We start from the raw sequence: 21,575 nt of genomic DNA, 5'->3' as shown, positions 1-21,575 counted from the left end.
AATATGTCTACTGTTTTTATGAAAATGTTGAATGTGGTCTGCTTGTGAAAGTGTCTGTTTTCTATTGCATTTTGTTTTCAAAGAAACAAAATTATCCACTATAAGCTGCACATATCACCGTGTTAGATTTACATTCTTGGCAACCTGAATTCATAACTCTTTGAACTGTTTATCCATATTGTTACATATGTTAACTTCATTCTATCTGCCTTTTTTAAATCACTGCTAAATGATTTTGTCAGCAGAGATTAACCCCATATGCACTAAGGGGTTTACACTTAAGTTTCATGCCCAAAAATAAAAGACTGTTACTCTATTTGTGTAATAAAGGAGCTGCAAATACAGTAGTGAGTAAAATATTCCAGATTTTTGAAAATAAAGTATTTATATGATTTACATCAATTTGTTTACATCAATATCAACTAAATAAAACACAAAAAAATGCAGCTTTAGGGATTTCTCTCCAAAAAACTGGATTTTACAGTATATAACCAGACATTTTATGATGCACAACCCTGAAATCAATTGTCTTTTGTGCCCCCATCTGTCAGCTATCATATATACCAAGTTCAGATGTCGTATCCCTTAGCATTGCAAAGTTATACAGTTTGACACAAGGCGTCCCTTGCACCTAAACAAAACAAGTATTACAGTTTCAGTTTGTTTTTTATTTTTTAGAAAAAAAAATTGTGTATATACATACACACTATATATCACTTTGACACAACAACTAATGAATTTATAATCTATGTATAATTATGTGCTTAGCCAATCCTTTACTTTCAATATTTTTTTTTTCATTTCTGTTTAGCTCTAGACACAAAGGAACCTTATATTTTGTACTACTACTGATTACAGTTTTTGTGCTGCAGTTCACACATCTTTTCTTGCCTTCTGTTGCAGTTGCCCCACAGAAGCTCAGTGTTTGATTTATTTAATTATCTTTCTTCTTGTTGTTTTTGCTTTTTTCTTTCATTTCTCGTCTGGAGTAAATTCAGAACATAGATACATTTTCATACCAACTTCCACTAGTGCTGGGTTACAGATGTGAGGACAACTGCTGAGGTAGTCATACAGACACATAGAGCTAAACCAGTGTTTCTCAGCCACTTTTGAGTTGCAGGTGGCAGTCACTGGTTTTGAGCGCACAAGACTTGTAAACAGTATAAACCACCCCACGCCTGCCCTGCCACCAAAGGGGTTAACAGAGCTGTATTGGATTTCTTAAATCCTGTTTTTAATCACGTTCACTTCAAAACTGAGTGAATTTCTGCCCTTAGACTTAACATGTCATAAAAAATAAATCGTCTAGGTTTTGTCCAGTATTTAATAAATCCATAAGGAGCAACACACTAGGACCCTGATAAAATCTCATCTATTAAGTAATATTGTCTATTATCTAAGACAGGGTTCGGCAAACTTTAGAGGCTGAAGAGCCAGATTAACCTTTTACAGCATCTTAATACATTTTAAAGAACCATAATCATTTTTTAAATATATAAGGTTTATGTGAAAGTTGTTTGACAAGAACATTTAATTGTATATTGATTTATTAAATGAAAAGTACATAAATAAATCACAAAATGTAAGTATACATTTAAGCTAATGAATGCGAGCAATGAGCTTGCATTTCCTTAGAAAGTTTTAGTATGCCTGGTGTTGTTTTTAATTTTAGGCATGACTGTAAGTTCTCATCAGTTATTTGGTTTCTCAGTTTATTTTTAATAAGGTTCATATAAATGCAGAGCCCAAAGATACTAAGAACACCAAATGTAAATTTTTTTCAACTCATTATATGAATCCAGCTGGCTATTCCAAGTATTGAAAATCATTTTCTTTGTCTTCTGTAAATTTTTTACAGCAATCTGCCTGTTCTGTAAAATCAATTTGCATTTTTCTTTCTCTAGATTTTATATTTCAGCACCAAGATGTGCAAATTTTGAGGTCCATAAGTCTTTACTTTGCCAAGTCCAACAATTGCATTTCACAAGCCACTATTTCAATTACAAGTGGAGAAAATTTTAATTCCTTAACATTGGCATTGAGAGGATCTGTAATAAAAGCCAGGGATCCTTTAACATGTCTGAAGTCCTGAAATCTCTGAAGAAATCATTTGTTCATTTTTAAAATTGTTGTCTTGAAATATTCTTTATTAATGACAACATTGTTTTCTTTCTTATATTGTGACAAACTTATAAAATGAATTAGAGTTCCCCTCTCTATATCATTAGCCAAAAGAATCAACTTCCTTTCAAACAAAATAAATTCCTGAAGAAATGAAAGCGCATTATTTCCTTTACCCTGTAGTTTAATATTAGTAGATTCAGTTGTGATATAACGTCCAACAGAAGTATAACTCTTTTAGCCACTGGTCTTCAGTTAATTCTGGATATTTCATACCTTTGTTATTGAGGAATAGTTTGATCTCTTTTAAACAAGATGCAAATCGTTTCAACTTATGACTTTTTGAAAGCCATTGCACTTTGTTAAAGAGGAAATAATCTAAATATCCACTGTCCATTTCACTGAGAAGCTCTTTAAATTGACGTTGGTAAAGTTTCTTTGCTACAATTCTGTTGACAATTTTAATTATTAAATCCATAACTTGACCAATTTCTTATGGGAACGTTTGTGCGCAAAGAGATTCTTGGTGGAGGATGCAATGGAAAGTAATCGCTTTGTGATTAATTTTTGCTTTTAAAATTGAAACAAACCCGTTTTCCAGACCCAACATACTTTTTTCTCCATCTGTTGCCATTGACTCAATTTTAGTGAGTGGGATATGATTTTTTTCCATACATTCTAGGAGAGCATTTGCAATGTCCATTCACGGCATTTGGTTTTTAAGTAGCAATCTAGAAGTTCTTCTTTAGGACCCTCGGATGAAATATAGCATACATAAAGGGAAACTTTGGCTGTATCTTGTATGTCGCAAGACTCGTCTACCGCAATTCGTAAGGATGAAGCTGATTTAATATCTTCAATTTGTTGGTCAGTCACGTTTGAAGACATTTTAACCATTCTGTCTTTTCTTTTTTCAGCAGATAACAGAATGCTTTCATTTTTTTTAGATGCATTTATAAAACAACTTTTGATGTACTTGCCATCTGTAAAAAGTTTTCCTCTCTTAGCAGCTTCCTGGCTCATGATAAAGCTTGCAACCTTTAAGTTATATGCAGTTTGCAACCAGGTATTAAATACAAAAGTTGAGTTTTGAAAATTTTTCTTAAGTTCTTCAACTGATTTCTTTCGCATGTCACCGATGGGATATTTACTGGCAAATGATGCATGTTTTGTCCGAAAGTGTTAATTGCCTGTTTTTCTTTACAGCTAAGGCATGCTGGAAGGCCATCTTAATTTGCAATGAACATACAAGACTCAGTCCATTAACTTTTGAATTTGCAATGTTCATCTTGTATTTTTTTTTTTTCCCCATAGCCATATTGAGATGGGGCGGCACGGTGGCGCAGTGGTAGCGCTGCTGCCTCGCAGTTAGGAGACCCGGTTCGCTTCCCGGGTCCTCCCTGCGTGGAGTTTGCATGTTCTCCCCGTGTCTGCGTGGGTTTCCTCCGGGCGCTCCGGTTTCCTCCCACAGTCCAAAGACATGCAGGTTAGGTGGATTGGCGATTCTAAATTGGCCCTAGTGTGTGCTTGGTGTGTGGGTGTGTTTGTGTGTGTCCTGCGGTGGGTTGGCACCCTGCCCGGGATTGTTTCCTGCCTTGTGCCCTGTGTTGGCTGGGATTGGCTCCAGCAGACCCCCGTGACCCTGTGTTTGGATTCAGCGGGTTGGATAATGGATGGATGGATGGATGGATATTGAGATGGGGCTTGAAAACAAAATCAAAATGTAATAAAATCAATATTTTTCTATACAGATTTCTAGGAAAGTTGCTGTGCAATTAGAACAGATAATATATTCAAAATGCACAATGACTTTCCATATGCACTATATATAAAATAATTATACTTACAACAATAGCTGGGATACAAGAATCTGTGTATGATAATTCAACAGTAAATCGAACTTCTGGACACACCGATCAACGAGATAACACAGCTGATTTAGAAAAACAAGTACAATACAGAGACATGGAGCACAACAGAGATTGAGAGTATGCGAGGCTAAGGAATTTGCAACTGATTGGTTAATAACCACGTACCTCTCCTACGTCATCAGTGTACTACCCATCCTTCATCCTGCACTGGCGTTCCTTATTCTCCATACAGTATGTTCACGTTAGTTCAGAAAGTTGCAGAGACTTATGCTCGCTCATCGACTCTAGCATAGGTGTCAGACATTTTTCATTCTATTGTAGTCCTGCCAACATGCTGCATGAAAATGGTGTTTATTTTATAATATAATGAATTCAATTTTTGTGTGAATTTATTTTTTAATTAAAATTTTATTCCTTATTATGTTAATTTAAAAAGCCACATGCCCCACTCAAAGAAACCGCACGCGGCTTGTGATCCGCAGTTTGCCGACCTCTGATCTAAGACGAATATTGTTGGTTAAAGAGGTAAACCACTTTTCTCAGCAACTGGTAAGAATTATTACTGAGGGCATTTTCATTCAGGCATATAAATATTTTGGCAAAACTAATGGAAATGTCAGTCTCAATAGCAGATGGAAGTGTGGTGTTTCAGGTCACTGGTGAAGTCAGTAAAGCGTCCAATACTCCAGTGTTAAGAAGATGCCATTGGTTTCACATTAGTGTTTGTGCCACACTGTAACAAACGCACAAATGACTGTGTAGGTTATTGCTGTTGTGGGCCTTTGTTGAAGTGAAACATTAAATATGATTTTATGTAAAATTCAACCTTCAGGTTGTGCTTAAAGAAATGGTGCAGGAACAAGCTGTACAGTATACATTGTACTTTGGTAACTTTAGCCTCACCTTAAGTGTAGGTCTGGAAAGATACAGGCTCAGACGTTTCCTGTAGCCAATGGAAAAGGACATCAACTCACAGGAAGGGGCCATTCCCTGCAAAGGATTTGAATTTTTATACCCCAATGTACAGTTCAGTACATTGAATAAAGAGGGATGACCTTTAGTTGATGACAAGAAGGAAATCAAACTGCAGCGGTGTGATGAGAATGTGATATAGCATGCAGTGTCACGGGATTACAAAAACAAAGGACTTTGGCCAGGCAGCCACTTTTTGCCTGGAATGACCACTGCTGGTAATAGCAGACTGGTGTAAATATAAAATCATTTATCTCACTTAAATAGGCTGAAGCTCAGTAATGGTTTCCCTACGCTTGAGTCCCTCACAATGCTTAAAAGTGTAATTGTGATCAGGTTGATAGCCAAGAAAAAGGGCAATTACTTGAGGACTTGCATTGCTTATGACTTTTTTTTTCTTGAAGCCAGATATGATTAAAAGTATTCTGCTGTAGATAGATGCACTCACGCCATTGCATTGACTCTTCAGAGATCATCCTTGACTTAAGAATTGAATAAGCAGCCAGTGTTAATGGCCAGCTGTATTGTCAGAATGTAAAGACCAGGGCTGGGAAGGAGAAAGGCTGTATTCAGCAGATGGCACTGTCTCCCAGGGAATACAAGTAAATTTAGATATTGTGATGGAATTGTGCTATAGCTTTGCCTCCTCCAATAAATAAAGGGGAGTAAAACACAATGAAAATGTACCTTGTTTGTTTTAATGATTGCCAATGGTCAACAAATACATCTGACAGCAGACCACAGAGAAAACTTTTAATTTGTTTGTTTGCCGATCAAATTGTTAATAATGAAATACTACACCAAAAATGCTTGTAAAAATAAAAAATTTAAACTATATGGAAGCAAATACATAAGTGGTGGCACCATCTTCCTACTTGTGTCTTGTTTTCTAATGGGATTAATTGCAATTTAGGGTGAGAAAATGTGAAAGAGACAAAAGATAAGAAAGGTCCTAGAAGATGGAGACATTAGAGGTCAATGGATTGTGGAGAGTGACAACAGGAGCAGGAGGACAGCCCTGGAACATGTGGAGAGAGGTGCCAGGGAAGAGGGAATGGTTCTGGGCACGGGATATAATCTACCAGCCAACTGAATATAATAGGACGTGGTTTAAGGGAAGCTTTGTCAAGGAGGGAAGAGAAACCAGACACAGGTTTGAACTTACAACCTGCACTAATTGGCAACTTTCCCCTGACTTTCCAGCCATGATGTTTGTTCATTTGTTTTTCCTAATCAGAGGAATGACCTACCAAAATTAATCAGGTCAGCTACTCCATGAATTCTTTTAAAAAACAACTCAAAACTCATCTGTTCAGGAAGGCTTTTAGCTCTACTTGACTTTATTACCTTTCTCTCAGTTTACTTCTCTGTCAAGATGCTCATGTAACCTGTATGTGTGTGTGCTAGACCATCAATTATGTTGTCTGTTTTTTTTTCAGAATTTACTGTCTTAATCTTCTTTATTTATTTATCTGGTTTGTACAATGCTATATACTGTATATTCTGCCGTTCTTTATTATAATCTGTAAGTGCCTTGAGCATGGGAAAGGCGCTATATAAATAAAATGTATTATTATTATTTAATACTACAAAAAATAATTCTGTGTTGCCATCTTTTACAGGCAGAGCAATAACCAGCAGCTGGCATTTGCAACTACAATAAATATGGCCGTAGCTTTGCCAGATGGTCATAAATAGTAGCAAACATCCAAAAACAGAATACAAAAATGCACTGAGGTGACAACTTCAAGAAAGTCATAACGAAGATTAGTCATCCCCATCCTCAAATGAGACCCCATAAAACCCATAAGCTCCCCCTTGTTTTGGATATCCACCACCGCAACCATTGAAAAAAAATCAGATTGTGAAAATGTAGAAGGAAAATTTTTTATATTAGCATAAAAATAGCAAATTAACATAATAAGCCATAAAAAGTAATTAAAAGCTTCTAAAACATTAGATTAAGCATAAATTAGAATGTTAAGAAAATAACATAGGTCAACTAAATAGTTAACTAAAAAATCAGTCATTTTGCATTATTATTTAAGCTTACAGCAGAATTGCTAGTGTGGGAAAGAACAGAAAAAAAAGAACAAAAATGACGTATAGAAACCAACTTAGAACAGGATAAGAAGATTGAGAACACCTGTGTCCAAGGATAGGAAGCTGAAGGAACGATGCCACAGAGAAAAGATGGCTCTGGAAGGCACATAAACAAACCAGCTGGATTGATGAATCAGCAGAAAGGTGACAAAAGGCTTTTGCTGTAAGCAAGGTCACACTGATGGGTGAAAGAAACAGTAGTAAATTCAGACATTAGCAATTAACATAGAAGAATATATTAGAAATCAACTTTAGCATAGAAATTAAGGCAAACCAAGCATGCCAAGCAGATGATTAAATAAAGGCACATGCCATAGTTCACTTTAAATTAAAGCTTAAGCTTCAGGCCACCATTATAAAAAAGTTTGGAAGGCTTAGGAAAGGAAATGACATAAGAAAAGCCCAAAGATGGTAAGAGGAAGCCATCTGCCCAGCCTTAGACCAATCAAAAATAAGAAACTGGAACTAAACAATAGACAAGTAGAAATACCGAGGGGCCAGCTGCAGAAAAGTGAGGAGATAATAACGGTTCCCATGGGAACTCAAGGTATCGGCCGGACAGGAGTAGAGGGGAGTCAGAGAAAATGAGTCAAAGTGATAAGAAAATGATATATAAGTTTTGAATCCGGAACTGTTCGAGGCTCAGCTCAATTTGGCCGTATTGGGTTGAGTCCTTGTTATTTTTATGCTTATTTCATTGCAATAAAACTATAAACTCTGTTTGCCTATCCTGAGACTCCTAATAGCCTTTATTTCAGGTAAAAAACCTTCTGGTGATGATTTTTTGGCCACGGCAAATCAAAAAACAAACTTGGTGGATACCAGAGTGGGGTCCCCACCAGTCTGACATAGTAGAAAGACATGGCTTGTGCTAGGGAACTCACAATCTTTAGTATATAGGACTATAAGCAGATGGGTATCAAGCTGAGGACTCCTGATAATGAAGTTGACTTGCACGTGCTGTCTGGGATTAAACCCCAAAGAGCTGCAAACATGCCTCCGAACACCTCGGTCCAGAGAGGGAAAAAGAGAAAATAACATACCACCATGCTTCAACATGATGCAGTGCAGAACCCAATACAGAACTCAAACAACACAGGATAATATTCTACAAGGTGTTAACAGGAATAATGGCAATGAAACCATTTCATAGTCACCAGAATATCACAGGATAGTTGGTCCTCAAAAAAACACACGTAAACAGCGATGACTCAGGAGTGTAATTGTGAAGAGTCTGGAGAAGAGACAGAATTATCCACAACCAGGAGGTCCTAAAAGTGGAGCCACTAGCATGAATCAACAGCCCGGTCCAACGCTTCAGTCACGTCAGCTGAAGTGTCACGAAAAGCCTGCTGATCTCCAAATAAGGAGCTTGACATGAGCTGGAAAAACTTGTAAAGGGGTGAGTTTATTTTTTATTTTTTGTCTTCCTAATCATTGCCATTTTAGGATTAAAGTCCTGAAAATAAAAAGATTTCAATTCCTTTCAAGGAGAGGTCTTCAATCGTACATGCATCAACATGCATAGCAGTCTTGATAATGAATAAATCACATTGTAATTACAGGAAGATGCAAAGTGTTACGCCAAACACTTTTCAACTTTCTCTACAGAGGGCTGGAACGAAGGAAAACCTGGAAATGTTAGTGGCAAAGCTGAATTAGAAAGGCCAGCACATTGTTTCATTCCTGGCCTATTCTTAGCCTGACTAGTCTTAAGTTGTTGTTGTGCTGGAGATCATCCATCTCAGTGTGCTTTGCTTTTACCAGGTCCATCTTCAGTGTTGAAGTATGTGTCAGTAACAGGTTTGACTGAGGTGTTGTCTTTTTGTAGAATCTTGAAGTCAGCCCTTAAAGCATTAACATCAGCCTAGAGCTCAGTGTTAAGTTATGTGTGTTATGTTAGGTGAGGCCAGGTAGGGAATTAATCTGCTCCACAGCAAAATGTTTCATCTCCCTGAAAAAAGAAACCATGAGGGGAGAGAGAGATGGCATCTTCATCTGAAGTACCTTCGGCCCAAGGTGACATCTTCAGTGGACTTTAAAGAGAAGCCCTTGATCTTCTTGGTGAAGTAGACACGATCTAATGGAGCATGTTTAGTCACCGCAATTGTATTATTTTAAAGCAGTTTAGGGGGCAAATGCAGTTGATATGAAGTGGAAAGTGGAAAGAGTGGGAGCAGAAACAGCACTAAGCAGTCAGCAGCAGCATTCATCACATGCTCCCACCACAATATATGTTTATTATGTCATTGACAAATGTGTAGACAAGCTGCTGTTTCACCCTCAACCAAGTGCTCACCCAAAGTAGCGTTATCTTGACATTTTGCAAACGTGTACTGACTTGGAGCCATATGGTCTCCCTCTTTCTCTCTGTCTGTTTCTGTTCTTTCATTAACAAATGTAGTTTCTTGGTGATGGTGAAGTTCAATTCAATCTGCTTCTCATCTTTATGGCAGAGGGTCCATCAACTTCACTTCATAATTTGCCTGTTTTGTTTACCCTTGGAGAGGACAATCTGTATAGTGCAAACAAAACAAAGGAACATTTGAATGTATGTTAGCATTTAATACAGCAACTCTTAATACAAATTGTTTTTATTATGGCACCTTACTCTCTTGGTGCCCAGATTTACCTAGAAGTACTATTCTGATCACTAAACCACTAATCACAGGCGCCACCGAGAGTGGCAGCCTTTTCAGCAGCTCCGTGTACGACTTTATTTTTCTACCTTTTATTTTTCTCTTTATTATTTTTTATTGATCACTCCTATCACTTTCTTTTATGTGGATTAGTTCCGTGGACACTTTTACTTTTACAACGTGGACATGGATTTTTACACGCTGAGACTAGTCTATTCAAGTGGTCAACTTCAAGCACTGAGAACAAATGCCAGTGTCGTTGTGGTTCCCTATTTACCCGATGAGCTAAGAAGGCGGTATCGTGGCAGCAGAGCCGGCACTAAGGTAAAAATGAAGCGGCTTGCGAGAAAGTGGCGTTTTAAGCCTTCTGTGATCCTGGGAAATGTGAATACACTACCAAATAAGATCGACGAACTGGCTGCGCTGGTAAAAAAATTCAAAACCCACAGAGAATGCAGTTTGTTGTGCTTTTGCGAAACGTGGCAATCTACCACCATCCCAGATGCTAACGTTGAGCTACCCGGGTTTAGCACAGTTAGAGTGGACAGAGACGCAAGTACCTGCGGGAAACACAAAGGAGGAGGTCTAGCTCTCTATGTCAATACAAAGTGGTGTAACTCTGGACATGTAAACGTCAAAATCTCCACTTGCTGTAGGGACATCGAACTGTTGGCCGTAAGTTTGCGTCCCTATTACTTGCCCAGAGAGTTTGGACACATCATTGTTGTTATTGTTTACATCCCTCCACGAGCGGACGTGGAGATAGCGGGGGACATCATCCATTCTGCTGTTGCTAAGTTACAAACGCAGCATTCTGAGGCGCTTGTGCTAATCGCTGGAGATTTTAACCATGTGACGCTGGACAAAACATTACCTGCCTTCTCCCAATGTGTGAACTGTAACACCCGGGGAAATAAGACTATTGACTTACTATATGCAAACGTTAAAGACGCATACAGCACCACCCCGCTGCCTGTGCATGGGAAAGCAGATCATAACCTGGTTCTGCTTCAGCCTCACTACAAACCAAGAGAGAGGGAGCTACCTACAACCACATGCTCATTCAGGAAGTGGTCCCCTGAGGCAGAGCAGGCTCTGAGGGACTGCTTTGGAACTACAGACTGGGATATCCTGCAGGGATCACATAATGAGAACATTGAGGAGGTTGTTGACTGCAGTACTGACTACATCAACTTCTGTATGGACATTGTAGTTCCATTAAGAACAGTACGCTGCTATGCTAACAACAAGCCATGGATTACAAGTGACATCAAGGCCTTTTGAACCAGAAGAAAAGGGCTTTTAAAGGCGGCGATCAGCATGAGCTCAAGCGCGTGCAGAAGGAACTCAGAGTCCAGCTCAGGGCGGCGAAGGAGCAGTACAGGAGAAAGCTGGAGCAGAAGTTGCAGAATAACAGCATGAAGGAAGTGTGGGATGGTATGAAGATCATCACTGGCTGCAGCTCGAAGCGGGGTGCCACCATCGAGAGAGACATGAAGAGAGCAAACCAAATGAACAACTTCTTTAACAGGTTTGACCACCCTAACCCACTCTCACCTCGGAGTACTACACCCTCCACCCATCCTTCTGCTGATACCAGCATAGGAGAGACATCCCCACCCACAATTACAGCAGCGCAGGTGAGCAAAGAGCTGAGGAGACTTCGTGCCAGCAAAGCAGCGGGTCCAGATGGAGTATCGCCACGAATGCTGGAGCTGGGGAGTCCTCTACAGCGCATCTTCAACCTAAGCCTGGAACAGGGGAGAGTCCCGAGGCTTTGGAAAACATCTTGCATCACCCCAGTCCCAAAGGTATCACGTCCTAGTGAGCTGAACGACTCCCGGCCTGTCGCTCTGACGTCACATGTGATGAAGACCATGGAGCGGCTGCTGCTTCACCACCTGAGGCCACAGGTACGCCACGCCCTCGACCCTTTGCAGTTCGCATACCAGGAGAAGGTGGGAGCGGAGGATGCCATCATCTATCACTCTCCCACTTGGACAGAGGCAGTGGTGCTGTAAGAATTATGTTTCTGGACTTCTCTAGCGCCTTCAACACCATCCAACCTCTGCTCCTTAGGGACAAGCTGACAGAGATGGGAGTAGATTCATACCTGGTGGCATGGATCGTGGACTATCTTACAAACAGACCTCAGTATGTGCGTCTCAGGAACTGCAGGTCTGACATTGTGATCAGCTACACAGGAGCGCCGCAGGGCACTGTACTTTCTCCGGTCCTGTTCAGCCTATATACATCGGACTTCAAATACAACTTGGAGTCCTGCCACGTGCAAATGTTCGCTGATGACACTGCTATCGTGGGCTGCATCAGGAGTGGGCAGGAGGAGGAGTATAGGAACCTCATCAAGGACTTTGTTAAATGGTGCGACTCAAACCACCTACAGCTGAACACCAGCAAAACCAAGGAGCTGGTGGTGGATTTTAGGAGGCCCAGGCCCCTCCTGGTCCCCGTGATCATCAGAGGTGACTGTGTGCAGAGGGTACAGACTTATAAATACCTGGGAGTGCAGCTGTATGATAAATTGGACTGGACTGCCAATACTGATTCTCTGTGCAAGAGAGGACAGAACTGGCTATACTTCCTTAGAAGACTGCCATCCTTCAACATCTGCAATAAGATGCTGCAGATGTTCTATCAGACGGTTGTGGCGAGTGCCCTCTTCTACGAAGTCCTGTGCTGGGGAGGTAGCATAAAGAAGAAGGATGCCTCACACCTGGACAAACTGGTGAGGAAGGCAGGCTGTATTGTAGGCATGGAGCTGGACAGTTTGACATCCGTGGCAGAGTGACGGGCACTCAGCAGGCTCCTATCAATCAATGGAGAATCCACTGCATCCACTAAACAGTGTCATCTCCAGACAGAGGAGCAGCTTCAGTGACAGACTGCTGTCACTGTCCTGCTCCACTGACAGACTGAGGAGGTCGTTCCTCCCCCAAACTACTCTTCAATTCTACCCAGGGGGGTAAATATTAACATTATTCAAAGTTATTGTCTGTTTTTACTTACATTTTTATTACTCTTTAATTTAATTTTTTTTTTTGTATCAGTATGCTGCTGCTGGAGTATGTGAATTTCCCCTTGGGTTTAATAAAGTATCTATCTATCTATCTATCTATCTATCTATCTATCTATCTATCTATCTATCTATCTATCTATCTATCTATCTATCTATCTATCTATCTATCTATCTATCTATCTATCTATCTATCTATCTATCTATCTATCTATCTATCTATCTAAACCTGCACTCTTTATTAATTCATTGTTTGCCAGCACATGTACAATAACCAGTGAAGAGACACACACTGGTGGATGTCTTTCTGAATTTTTCATTCTATAAAAAGTACTTTTGGATTAATGTACAATTAAACAAAACCCATTTTAAACTTTGCTCTTTTTATTTTTTTAGACTCTGTATTTCATGTTTTAAAAATGTCCATTCATTCTTCTTCAGTTATTAAATTGTTCCTCTTGTATCCCCATTATTACCGGCTTCTGTCATGAGCATTTACACAACTGGTGTGACGCCCAGGGTTCCCTCACCCTGACCAGAATGAGCCAATGTCGAGTGAGACAGACAAACAAGATTTCGAAATTAGAATCAATGCAGTGTATTAACAGAGAATTCAAAGTGTCAGAAAGAATGTGCAAGTGCAATAAATAAATCAGTCAATAAATATTTCAAATAAAAACATCCCTTAAAATCCGTAGCATAAAACCAAAGTCAGTATCTTAGGGTGTTTAAAGTAATCCACATAATAAGTTCAAAACCCAAATGTCAGAGAGTTAAAAAAAACGATTGTTTCGTTATGTCTCTCATCCAGTTCTCATCAGGATGATAAGTGACCTCAAGGCTGCAGTCCACTGCATCTCCCATTCAACTAATGAATCCGAGCTCCCAGGTTGCCTTGCTCATCCATGAACACCAGTGTACCTGACTCCTTCCTGGATGCACCTGTCGCATCCCCAGTCCTGAAAATGGATGCAAGCTGCCCCCAACATGGTCACCACAGCTTAAAGGGTGCCTCGTCCATCTACAGGACGCCACTGCTCTTAAGCCTCCTTCCTTCAATGGCCTCTCCTCCTCCTGCTCGTGCCATTACTCAGCAGATGAGGGCACAGTCACCATCTGGAACTTTGTACACAGCCATCACTCAACCCTGCTATTCCATCCCATTCAGCCTGGTCAATGCCTCCTTACCTTCTCTCACCTTTCCTCTCTGACCAGCAACCGTTCTTCAACAAAACCAAAAAAACACAAAACAGTTCTCTATGTAGCACTAACTTGTTTTATTCTAGCCACATGTCTTTTGATTAGTGTACCACGCTGCAATCAGTTCGTTAACCCAGCACGTTCTTTGACATTTGCACAGCATATCGGCATGAGATAAAAACAGATCGTGCTAATACCATAAATTAATTAAACAATTAAAATCACTCCCTTGACTTACCACAAATTGCCCAAGAAGAGTCCATCCTTTTTCAGCTGATAATCCACACAGTAATTCTTTTTAAAACAGCCTGGTTTTCTTTGTTTTTCACTGTGTCACTTCCATTTTCTATCATTTTCCTTTGCGTGCTAAAGGATCATTTTATTGTATGACTGGTAAGTCACTGCCCTCCTGATTTATTGTACTTTACAGTAAATGGTATCCCTTGCAAGTCAGATAGTGCTTATATTCTTTTCCTCTGTCACTGTCATCTGCAGTGCCCTTGTGTCACTTCCCTTCAAATCAGCTGTTGCCGGAATATAATTTTCATTGGCACAGCATTGGATTCTAAGCAGAACTGGCTCTCACTCTCAGTTCTTTATTGCACAATATTTTTATCCATCCTCGCCAAGACTCTATGCGAGTCATGTAGTTATGATTCTTTTTCATTAAATTTCAGTTCAAAATCAGTTATTTTCTGTGCCACCCTTTTTTTGGAACCTCTCAGTATCACTGGTAAAAAAATCACATCTTAGGCACATCTTTAAACTTGTGTTTCTTTCTCTCAGCCCAGTTTCTTTTTCTTTCTGTTTTTATTGTTAAAGTGTCTTTTCTAGTGTTTAGGCTGCCCTTTATCTGACAGAATGATGTCATCTACATACTGATAATTAAAGTCCAAGCAGTCAGATATCTTGCTATTGGATTACAAACTGCCTGAAGAAGAGGCCTGAGTTGCTTTGAAAGCTTGCATATTGTAATCGGTTCAGTTAGCCCAGGGGTCTGCAACCTTCACTATCAAAAGAGCCATTTTGCCCCCTCTTCCTCCAAAGAAAAATAGTCTGGAGCCGCAAAACATAACACAGCTTATAAACTTTTAAAAGTTTTAATCTTTTTTTAGATTTTAAATGTTACAACCACGGAATACAACAAACAGAAGTGCAGTGTGCATGTGTAGGACTACTTTGAAATAAATTTAACTGAACTCTGCAGGCCTATTTGAGTCCTTCCTATACCTGTATAAAATTAAAATAAAAACTAGCCCACTTTAATATAAATAAAACATTTAGCTGTAGCTTAGCAGCTTTAAAAAAGTAAACATAAAATTCCATTTCAGTGTGCTCTCATCCTCTTCAGGTTTCCCTCTCAGCCAGCAATCAACTGAAGCACCTGAACATACAAAAAAACCGACATCAGCTCTGGGTCTGAAATAAATGTGTTTTTTTTTTTTTTTTTAAATATTAGCCTATTAAATGCTATTGTTCTCACCTGTTTAATGTGACTTCTGTTTCTGAAGTTCGCTGCAGATCATCTCTAGCACTTTGAGTTACTTTTTGTATGAAAATGTGCTATATAAATAAATGTTGTTGTTGTTCTATTTTGGGGCTATACGATGTGACTTTGACCTTCACACAGGACTGCAGGCTCATGTGTGAGGTGGGAGAGATATTTGGACTTTATGAAGTTCATGCTTGAGAAAACTTGCTCACATAAGTATGTTGAGCCAAAGATGGACAGGACTCCAAATGCATATTTTTTCATGTTCATATATGTTTCGGGAATGGCACTCCATGTATTGAAAACAAGTTTGTCGGGTTTGGGGAGGTTTTCAATATCAGTCCATTTGTGCTCTTTAGCGAGAGTAGCCTTCTGACGGGCGACTTCTTCAAGATCCGCTGTCAGGCATTTGAACTTGGACACCCATAAATCTTTATCCGCTATGCGGCCAGTTCAATTTCTAGATCGGGCTTACTTACTCCTGTGAATGCGGATGTGTTCAGCAGGGATGGGTCGATGTCCAGGGAAGGAGAGAGTGTTTTTTTTCTTTCTGAACTCACTGAATCTTTCTCTAAATGCAGCTTGCATTGCAATAATTGTACGGTGGAAATAATCACAATTTATGTGAATGTTCACTGCTTTGAACTCTCTCAGGGAGGGGAAGTGAGAGAGTGAACCTTTCTGTACATCTCTGGCAAACACTGTCATCATGCGCTCAAACACCAAAACATTTAAAGTCAGAGAATAGATGCTCTGATATTTTTATGAACGATTCTTTCATGTATTCTCCGTCTGTGAACGGCTTACCCCTCCTTACGATCTCTTGAGCTGCCACAAAACTAGCAGCTGTAGTTGATTGTGGAGAAGTGATCCACTTTTTTTGTTTGCTCTGTTCAGCTTTCCGTTGCAGTTCCGAAATTGCTCTCTTTCGCTCATCTTCACTTGGGTATTTTTCAGTGAATGCTGAGTGCTTGTTTCGAAAATGTCTTTCAACGTTACATTTTTTGTTGTTCGATAATTTATCGCCACATATTAAGCACACCGGTAAGCCAGCGTCGTTGGCGGTGAAGGCAAATGCTTCTGTCCACGCAGAATTAAACTCTCTGTTCTCTTCTGGGATTTTTCATTTTTGGGATTTATTCATGGTTAGTGCAGGGGTCGCACACTCCAGAAGCCACCTGCAGGTAAAGGCGAGGGCTATAGACGTAGATGTGACGCATATTTTAGTTGACAAATTATAAATAAAAAATAAAAATTAGATGTTAAAGTGTATAACAGTAGTAGTAGTAAATAAACATTATATATATTACATATATTATATACAAATTAAATTAAGAAATTGCCGTTATTCATTTTCATGTTTTTTTTTTTTTGTCAAGGCCAAAAGGAGCCATTACAAGGAGGCTGAAGAGCCGCATGCGGCTCCAGAGCCGCGGGTTGCCGACCCCTGAGTTAGCCAATAAAAGGTGTCATTTTGCTTCACTTCTCATTGCATCCATAATGACTAACATGGTACAACACCCTACCACTATTGGATTACTACAAATCATGAAACTGTTCTTCCAGACAACTGCTAAGGTACAAGAAGAAAATGCTACAGCACAAATAAAGAGTAGAACAAAAACCCACTGTCATTTTTGATATGTAATGACAGTATTTTTATATACATTGTAAAATAACAAATTACATTCAGTTGTCACCTTAATATTTTAATGCATTTGGCCTCATTATTATCTTTATAATAGTCCCTATTGTTATTTTTCACTAGTAAGATCTAAAATTACAAACTGTATTGTAATCAAGGAAATGCCAGTAAAACAGATGAGCCCATTATAAAGATTTCCAGGTATAGTTTGCTACTTCGTAAAGAAGATATTCACACAGATGATTGTTGTCACATTCAATGTACAAAAAGTCTGTTTGTTTTCAACATCCCCAAGGGATCATCCATTACATCAGGGGTTCTCAAAGTCGGCCCAGTGGGTCCACTGTGGCTGCAGGGTTTTGTTCCAACCAGATTCATAATCAGTGAAAATAATTGATAACACTAATCTCATTTAATTAGCTGGTATTTTTTTCTCTTATTCTACATTCAGAAAAGAACGGCAGCATGATTTTTAAATTTATAAGATACTAGCTGTACCCCGTGGCTTCGCCCACATACTAATTAAACAGGACAAACTTTAAAAATCAATAGACGTTGGCACTATATCTGATCGTGTTCAGCTCTGACAGGAAAGCGTTCCCCGCGTGGGGAGAAAAGCACATGGCTGTGATATCCATGGCAATCAGCAGCTACCCTCTAAATCACATGGAGCTCTGACCTCTCTCTCTCTCTCAAAAACGTCAAACGTTACTCCTTAACAATCTGTAGATGATAATGTCTGTTGAACAAACAGGTATCACTAGCTAAGTGTGCACTCCAACATATGGGGAGACATAGACTAACTCGAACAGAGGCTGGCGAGTGAATGAGGAAGGCCCCGCCCCCCCTGCTCTTGGCCCACTGCCATTCTGTTGGAGTTGCATAAATACATCGGTACCGCAAGTGAACTATGGTACTTTGCGCAATGAGAGAAGTCGCAAAATCAACCGGAAAGGACAGCAAATTATAGAAAACAACCAGATCTAAATCCGTTAAGTAATTCTCTCGTGAAAAGCGGACAGGCATACAGACAGAATGCGCTTGGACCGCGAAATTTTTAAAACCGTTTCTTAGCAAGCACGTATTGGCCAAGGGTAACGTACATTGCAAATTTCAAGTCCAAAGTCCTCATGGTTCGGGAGATTTTGTGATGAGTGAGTCAGTGGTATTTGGCTTTTATATACAGTATATAGATTTAGAAATATTTCTCTGTGCAGTTTGCCCCCTTCTTTGTCTTCTTATATAATACGCTACCGTGGCTGTTCATTTGTCTTTCCAGGATTTTAAATCACCTGTAGCTCCCAAACCGTTTGACCTATTGACCTGAAATTTGGTACACATACACTACGTGACCTCTACTGTCCGCTTTCAGGATGACAATTTTTATTACTCTTTTTTTTACTCTTATTTTATTTAATTGTAGAATCAACTCTTGGCAGCATTCAGCAAGGTGGCCATGCAGCGCATGCATACGGGGGCCATTCTCATCCCTACCACCTTCGCCATCTTTTCCTCTACCTCTTCATATCTTAAATCATTCTAGAGGCAAATTGAACACTTAAGTGAAAAATTAAGGAATACGTACTAAGTAATTTCAACACAAACACTGACTTAATCAGTTTTAACTCGAAGAGATGCCGACGGAAGAAGAGAAGAAGCAGGCCGCTAGGGTGGAGAAAAGAAGAGCTGCTCAGGAAGCAGCAAGCTCATCAACCTCTGACCAAATGAATGGTAAATGTACAGAGAAAGAGTATGAAAACTAGGAATGCTCAAGTTAAGTATTTTCACTGCACGCCATTACTGGTATCTTAATAATGACAATTAAAAGCAAGCAGAGCAGACACCCAGGTAAACAACACTGAATAATCAAAGGCTGTGTAACAGATGAGGCTTGTGTACACCTCTCGAACCCTCAGGTACCACTCTTGACACGAGGTAAAAGTACAACTATAATTCTTTTTATTATTGTACCGTGCACAAAGCACTCCACACACTACACTCATATATTCACAATAAACTCTTCTTTAAACCAATACCTCCTCGCCCAGACACTTAGCCCACCTTCCTCCCAGCTCAGCTCGGTGTTCTGGGCTTCCCAGAGTCCTTTTATAGCCCCTGACCCGGAAGTGCCTCCAAGCCAAACCCACAAGTCCGTTTTCCTTCCGGGTCAGGGCAAACAGTCCTTTTCTTCATCCCGGGAGCACATCGCTTCTTCCAGTCACGTGACTGAGATGCACTCCCGGGTTATAGGGCATGCCAGAGCCCACTAGCCCCCCTACAGCGACTCCTGGCGGCCCCCAAGGTATCCAGCAGGGCTGTGTCACAACACTACAAAGTCCATGAGGCCCTGCTGGAACTCGGGGCACAAATATGCTGTCCGGAGGGCTCCTCCTAGCGGCCTGGGGGTGACGACCGGAGTCCATAGCCGGTCGTCTGTCACAGCTGCGACTACTTTAGTGTCAGACCCACTGATTAGTAAATAATGGATTAATTAAACAATTAGAACACCAGGAAAAGTAGAATGAAAATCAAGATGAAGATATTGTTAAAATGGAAAAATAAATTATTCCCATATAACTGCTTAGTACATTTTAATATTTTTTTTACCAAAGTTAGTTTTCTAATTCTATATTGTTCTCAAAACACAGAACCTCAGAAATAACAAATCACTTAATTAGCCCAGGAGTCCAATTAAAAACAGAAGCTGGTTGGAACAAAAGCCTACAGTCACAGGGGGTCCCCAGGACCGAGTCTGAGAACCCTTGCATTACGTGTCTGTTCCTTGAAAATCTGATGAATGAGGGAACTCGGATTGTCCATAACAAGTACTGCTAAAGGACAACACAGACCCCTTGGCACTTATTGATGACTATAGAATTGCAAAAAACAACTTTATATGCAGTCAGTTGAAGCTATGTATTGTGAAGTCAACTCGCCATGGCAAATAATGAATTTTTTGGTAAATTACTCTATGTATAATACATTCATTGATAGCTATATCAGTGTCACTAGACTAGATAATGTAATGCAGCCTTCCCAAACATCTCAGGTACAACAGACTGCGCTCATGTGTCAATAATGGCACTGCCAAGCTCATTAGATATTAACTATATAAACTACAATTCACTTATAAGATCAGAGCACTGGCCAGTCTTCTTAAATGATACTGACATGAATGTTCAATTGTATTGTGAGTTTCTGATGAGGGCAAAGTCCTTCAGCATGAGTGACATTGGGGCATCACACCAATGACAAAAGCTGCAACTTTCTTTTTGATTGATAAATGTGCAATATACATTTGCCTATGCTAAAAATACTGTTCTAGTAATTCAAAGGTAAGTTATGTTCTTTCTGTATATATAATTTTCAATTGCTGCCAAATGTGCTTCATTGCTACTAAATACATATTTGTTTTATCTGTTTCAGCTATAAAGTTCACAAATGTATATTTACATTCAAACTGGGCAATTCAAAGGAAATGTTTTAAAATTTGAATAATGGCATTAATATTTAATTATGAAATGCACAAATTCAGAACCATAATGTGTTCAGGCATCAGTCTGCTATAGATTGCCACGCAGCATCCCCTCACTTTCTTAATAGCAGCCTCATTCCCTTTTTGTGTTAATATTGATCAAATATTATTTCTTGATCAAATGCTGAAAACACCAGCACTGTCTCTGTTACAGGGTTTTCTGTTTTATAACAAATATAACTCTAAACTTTTCAAATCTGTCCCAAAATTCACCATACATTGCATCACTTTCACAGGTAATGTCACAGGTCCTTAATCTGCAGATATTGCACTCTCATTTGTGCTTTTTGAACTATCATCGATGTTATTGACATCGGTTCTCAAGGTGCTTAAACATCACACATAATAATGGCTTGCCTTAGCCCCTTTTGAGTCAACAAGAAACACTTTGCGTTCATGGAACCAACTTAAGGCCATGTTACCTTTTGCAATTTTTCCAGTGATTCTTAGTCATAGCCTTCATTCACATAACCTTACTAAGTCAAAGTACGCGTCAGGAAGTTTCTGTGAAACCAGCTGGTAATGTTACTTGCACCATGTCTCACGCCAATTAGTCCACAACTTGCTCCAACACAATCAAAACAGTTTGATTTTGTCTTTAGTCATTTGGGTGGGCTGTGTGTGCATGAGAGCTGACAACCAATGAACGCTCATCCAGATTTACAATGCAAAGAATGCAGTGGTGAGGGATATGGAACATGAGGGATATGGAACATGAAGGCTTTGGACCTCACAAACTGAAGAGAAGCTTGTCTGACTGATGTCTTGTGTTTTACATACTACGACGGAGTGAAAAAAAAGAAGGCCAAGATTGTGGCTGAACTCACCATAGCTGTTAGCCATGTGTTGCAGCATGAGCTCTGTCAGGGAGCACGCTAGAGGCTGTCACAAAGAGGGGTGAGTATGACTCGACTGGAATGTCAGCACAAGACTATTAAATGTGATATGGCCAGCGATTTT

Source organism: Erpetoichthys calabaricus, chromosome 13 (assembly GCF_900747795.2).
Source record: "Erpetoichthys calabaricus chromosome 13, fErpCal1.3, whole genome shotgun sequence".
NCBI lineage: Eukaryota > Metazoa > Chordata > Cladistia > Polypteriformes > Polypteridae > Erpetoichthys > Erpetoichthys calabaricus.
Note: the sequence above shows the minus strand (reverse complement) of the source record.